Source organism: Rhipicephalus sanguineus, unplaced genomic scaffold (assembly GCF_013339695.2).
Source record: "Rhipicephalus sanguineus isolate Rsan-2018 unplaced genomic scaffold, BIME_Rsan_1.4 Seq202, whole genome shotgun sequence".
NCBI lineage: Eukaryota > Metazoa > Arthropoda > Arachnida > Ixodida > Ixodidae > Rhipicephalus > Rhipicephalus sanguineus.
This window is the reverse complement of record NW_023614756.1, coordinates 70357-76219: the sequence shown is the minus strand read 5'-3', so window position 1 is coordinate 76219 and position 5863 is coordinate 70357.

The window sequence follows — 5863 nt, the reverse complement described above, 5'->3', positions numbered from 1 at the left end:
TTTTCTTTCCACCTACTGTGCCCGAAACCCACATGTGCTCTTAACACGTTTGTTTCACTCTATCCAATTTTGTTCTGCTATGAATTAGCATTCCAACACCCCCACCTCTCCTTTCTGATGTGATCCTGTTACATCCTTCCCAAATATAATTGTCAATATGTGCTGGCTCTTCCAAGTCTCTAAGATGTGTTTCTGTAACCGCATAAACACCTATCTGTTGCTTGTTTAACTGCTCCTCAATCTCCAACCATTTTGCCTTTTTTCTGCCACCCTGCATGTTTATGTAACTAATTGCAACACGCGCCTTCTCCCTTCTTTTACCTTTTCTCTGGTTTTTCGCTATACTGCCTGTCAAAGAGTCCCCCTGGTTGTTTTCCTCATTAGAAGCTACCCTGGGCACCGAAGGGCTCGCGTGCCCCCAAAAAAGCTACTGCGCGTCTTGCCAGTCGCCTGCCCACCTCATGACCGAGCCTCTTATCGAAGTGAATTCTGTCTCTTTGGAATCCGCCCCACCTGTGCACCTCCCTGTTTATATCCACTACCTCGAAGCCCTTCTCTCGACTAATTCGCCATATCTCTTTGTTTGCCTCGACAACCGCTCTTTGCAAATTGATATTTCTCACTGCTATTTCCGGTATTGTGCATACCACTATCTGCACTTGAGGGGAAATGGCGCGCATGTCATCGACCCCTTTTGCCAATGTGGTCGCTAGTTCGGCTGATTCTTCATTCAAGACGTCGTTTAGACCTCCCGCGATTATCACGAAGTTACGTCCATTAGCCTTACTTGCGAGTTTTGCGCTAGCTTGTCTCATCACTGATCCCAGCCCATGTCCCGGGAACTTCCCTATTAAAACTCGTTTGTCGCCTCTCACCCTTTCCTTGACTGCTTCTGCGCATCTAACTAAATTCGAGTCCCCAGCGATTATCACGTGCTCGGACTTTTCTGCTGGACTGTCCTGCACCTGGCCACTGCCTCGGTTACTAGCGCGTGCCACTGCTGTTTTGTCCCCTCTCCTTCCAAAACTACTTCGCGGAAGCTGGGTCCTGTGACCCTGGCACCTGTCTTTTCCAAACCTGTTTCCTCCTTCGCGTCTACCACTGTGGGGTCGATGCCCCGCTCGCTTGCTTCCTTGTTCACCATGACTACCTTTGCTAACTCCTACTCGGCTGACTTAAGCCTTTCCCCCATAGCCATCGTTTTTTCCCGCTCTGTCGCCAACGCATTCTCCAGCTCGGCGATTCGTACCATGAGCTCATTCTGGGCAGCCGTCATTATTTCTATTTTCGCCTCTAACTCGCATTGCTTACACTTGGCGTCAGCTCCCTCTGTCTTCTCATCCGTGCAAACCTCTATTCTTCCATCCCATTCCGCACCCTGAACAATTTACGGTCTTTTTGACCATGGCTAGATCGTTCACACGGCGGATTAGATACACTTAAAGACAAATGGTATCACAAAACTCCGCAAGTATGTTACACTTCAAAGCACATGTGTGCCTTTCAGCCACGTGGTGACCGAACAAACAAATAAAAAAAACCCAGGCGACTGTCACACAGGAAGCAGTACAAAATTGTAAGCCCTATTAAGCTTCAGTCTAGTGGCTTATGTACTCTATGAATAAAAAAACAAGCTCGAATCATGAAAAAAAAACTTATCTGACGCTGTCATTCCGGAGCCCACGAAAAACACGTCCGTCCTCTAGCAGAACCCTCGCCGTAGGTCACCACGCGCCCGGGCGCGTCCGGGCGGTCACTTTACAAAAGCGGCGGGACGATCCTAATACATACTTTGCGGACGCGAGTCCCTGCCATCGAAGCGCAAATATGGTCTCTGCTTTCGCTGGAGTTGTGACTAACCAAGGGCAAACAAATACTGCAGTGCCCATTCGCACGAGATCAATTGAAACGGCCAAAGCCGCGGCCATAGCTTTGGCCATACGCGCAGCGGAGGCCAGGGATAAATCGCCATTTATTCTGACGGACTCACAGGACGCCTGCCGTCTTTTTCTTGGCGGGTCTTAGCGGACTGCGCATTACGCATACTGGGGACGGCTCTCACAATCGATCATGGTGTGAATTGGTGCCCGGCACATTCAGGAGTTGAGGGGAACGAACGGGCGGACCGTTTGGCTCGAGACTTGACAGGCCCAGCCGCGGACCACATCACCCGATAGGACACTTCGACACCTGGCGCGCCAAGAGAAATCCTCGAACTTCAAAGACTATATAGGCGAAGTAAAGCTCCCGCTCATCCTAACCTAAACAGGAGACAAGCACGGGACTGGCGTCGCCTGCAAACACTTTCCCACATTTACGCAGAATGTGCCCTCACAGATACAGCAAGAAAATTTGTCCGTGGTGCGAAGCAACACCGACATTGGAACGCACCACATATCAGTGTACACACCGTCCAGAGGTTGCCATCTCGCCTCTGTTGAGCAACGATTCCCTGAATTGGTCGTGGGAGGCGCGGCTCGCGGAAGTGGAAATGGGAAGCCAACTGGCGACCCTTGACCAGGCCCGGCGAGTCCACCCACCTAACTACTCCAACCCCTGATATAAATAAATGTTTCTTGTCTCTCTTATTACCGTCCCGGCAAGGGATGACGACGTGCCGACAACCCAGTAGGTACGCCCTAATCTAATCACTGGCTCGCCCGATCCATGTATACCGTCCCCCGTTATCCACCGTACGAAACTAAAGAGGCTTGCACTTTGCCTGCCGTACACGCGTCAACATTCGAACAGCAGTGATTCAGGTGCCCGCGGAGTGATCAAGCAACGAGCATCCCGCTCGTAAACACAGCGGCCGTCGCCGTGGCATCAACCAATAGAAAAACGCCTCTCAAAGGTGCCGCGCGCTCCGCCAATTGGAGCGCCGCGTACATTGCAAGGTTCGTGAGAATGTCCTCCAATATTTTGTTGTTTGCCCTTTTACTGCTGCCGTAGCTCAGTGGTAGAGCATCGGACGCGTTATTAGAAGGTCGCAAGTTCGGTCCCTGCCGGCGGCAAGTTATCTTTTCGTGCACTTTAGTTTCTTCACAATAAATCTTAATTACTACAAATACTATCCCATATACTTTCCTTAGCATTATTGTCTGTTCTCATTAATATTGTGTCTAACAAACACGAGCCCTTAAAAGTTATCTTCTTGCCTTGATTTAATACTTTGTAATGGTTGAATATTTTTTTTATTCTGTATTACATGTTTATGCTTTTCTTAAGCTGTACAAACTTCTGATTGTAACCCACTCCCCTCTGTAATGCCTTGTTTGGCCCTGAGGGTATAATAAATGAAATGAAAAGAAAAAGTCTGATGCTTACATATCCCAGCATTCCATGCGTACAACAGCTCGCAGCGCCAGTTTTCCCTCTGGGTGGAACAGCGCGTTGCCGGAGCTAATCGTGGAGGCCACGCATTACTTTACCACTCGCAGAGGATGACGCTACCCCCCAAACCAAGACAACTGCGAGAGGAAAGTGCGAGAAATAAAAGGCGCGTTCTTCAAGCCTCCTGCAAGGATGACCATGGCGCAGACCGGTTAAATGCGAAGGTGTGGGTCTTGTTGACTTATCTGTGTGCAGATTGTCTCTTGATTTATGTTCCTCCGGGATGTCAATGGTGCTTTTTTTACGCGCGGCTAATTAATTCTGGAGTTTATAAAGGTAAGAGGATTCTTGCTTGAGGTCTTACTCTCATATAGAATGTTGAAAGTTAGTTTTCTTTTGAGTGCCTGAGTGAAGTTCCAAAAAGAGACTATGAAGATTTAATCGAAGTGCTCCCTGACACCTATGTACCGTGTGCCATATCGTGGTTACCCAGGAAAAGCCATTTTAAAAAGGGTTATGAAAATGCCATTAGCGCCAACTGCCAAATGTTTCTTTTTCAAATTACATACGAATACACTTCCCGTAAAAACATGGCTTCAGGAAACAGGCATCTCCGTTCCTTGGACAAAGATTGCCTTCTGTGACAAAAAGCAGAGAATATCGAACGGGCCTTTCTAGATGGCTGGGATGCTCTATTTCATTGGCACATGCTCTAAAGAAAGAACTGCGTCTGGTTTCTTATGGCATAAAGTTCGTACGAATAGGAAACCCATATGGACATAATAATGATTCTGGGTTTCATGGAATCTGGAAAACGCGAATATAGATAAGCCACGCAGCTGCCACCTAGGTAATCGCGAGATAAATTTCATTGTACAGTGTTGTGCAAATTAGGGCCCCAGTCAGCTACACTAGATTGGGTGACTATACTCAAAGTGCTTAAAGATATAAAAAGACTAGACAGTGTTGCATTCGCGTGTCACTACTGTGTGTCTTGATCTTTGTGTGGTATTTTGCACCAGGCAGAACGAAAGAAAAAGACCATGGTGCAGTGGTTAGGGCGCACGTCACCTATCGTTGCAGACCGAGAGGCGTGAGTCGGCTCCTGTTTACGGAAATTTTTTTCTTCTAGATTTCCATGAAATCTGATTGTGCGCATTTCATTGACGTATTTCCGTGACGGAAGTACGTCATGAAAGTCTCGTGGAATCCATCATAAAACACTTCCATGTCAAAAACTGCAAGAGACAGCTCACAGTGAGCGTTAATGAGGGCGCGTCATGAAGCTTAAAAATATAGTGCAGCACTCAAAGCGCAAAATTTGTTAGGCACCGTGAAGGTGATGAGGACGTCGTACCCACCTGCGCTCTACTTGCATGGACTGAAGAAGGTGCAAGTAGGCACGGCAGCTCCAGATCCTTCACAGCGCCTAACAATTAAATCCGCTTTTTCACAAGTTAACAGTGCTAATAAGTGAGGAAAAAATCATTTGCGTTACGTCAATCATGTAAATGAATTTGTATGTTTGTGAAAGGAGTGTAGTGTGTTATGTACCATATCATCGGAAAACGGCACATTGTACTAACTGTTAAGTGCATTAAAGTGCGTTTACGCGTGCACAATTTTAACAGTAAACACATTGGCACCTGGTAACTTAGCTAGCCATTGCAGCAGGTGTCATTGTCAGCCACAACTCGAAAAGCACCGCAGTTGTATCGCAATGTTCACGTACAAGGGAAAGGCAGATTATCGAGGCCTTCATGATTCACAACATCGGGGATAATTTGCGTGTTAGTGCACCATCGATAAAATTGAGACCTGACGAATTGTCATTTTTGCAAAGAAATCTAGATAGAAGACATGGACAGATTCGATAGCGTGACGCGGATGGCTCTTCTCATGTTGTGTGCGTTGCACATGCTACCTGTGTATTTCTCTCTCTCACCTCGTACCTATTTGTCACTTGTCGATGAAGTGGATGCGCTTGAAAGACGAGGACGAAGAAGAGACGGGACACACAGTGCGCAACTTACAACTGTTTATTGGAAAAAAGGGGGTAGCGTCACTTATATACACTTAAGCACGTGACACAGGGCCTGCGCGTTTCACGTTACTGAGCACTCAAAAATGCTATCTCTTTCTTAGATAATGTCAATGAAGCTATGCTGACACACGATTCTGCGCATTCTAAAATATATTTTGCTTCGACTACGAGCCTCGCCGATTGATTATGGTTGCGAGCTATGACTGTGCACTGCTCAAATTTCGGGGTGCAGAACCAACTGGCCCAACTAAGTGCACTGATATATTTGTCACTTTTCACAGAAAAGAAACAGTTGTTAGTTCGCGCTCATCTTATGTACTACGCTTTTTTTTGTCTTACTTCTTTGCGTTCCAACGGCGCGTCGCACGTGTCAATGATAGGGGTATTGCCAAATGAATTGAGTGCACCAAATTTGTCGTGTCGCAGCTTGTCACGAACCTCAAGCACAAGGTCGCCGATTGCCATTTTGGTTGCTTTGTATCCGGG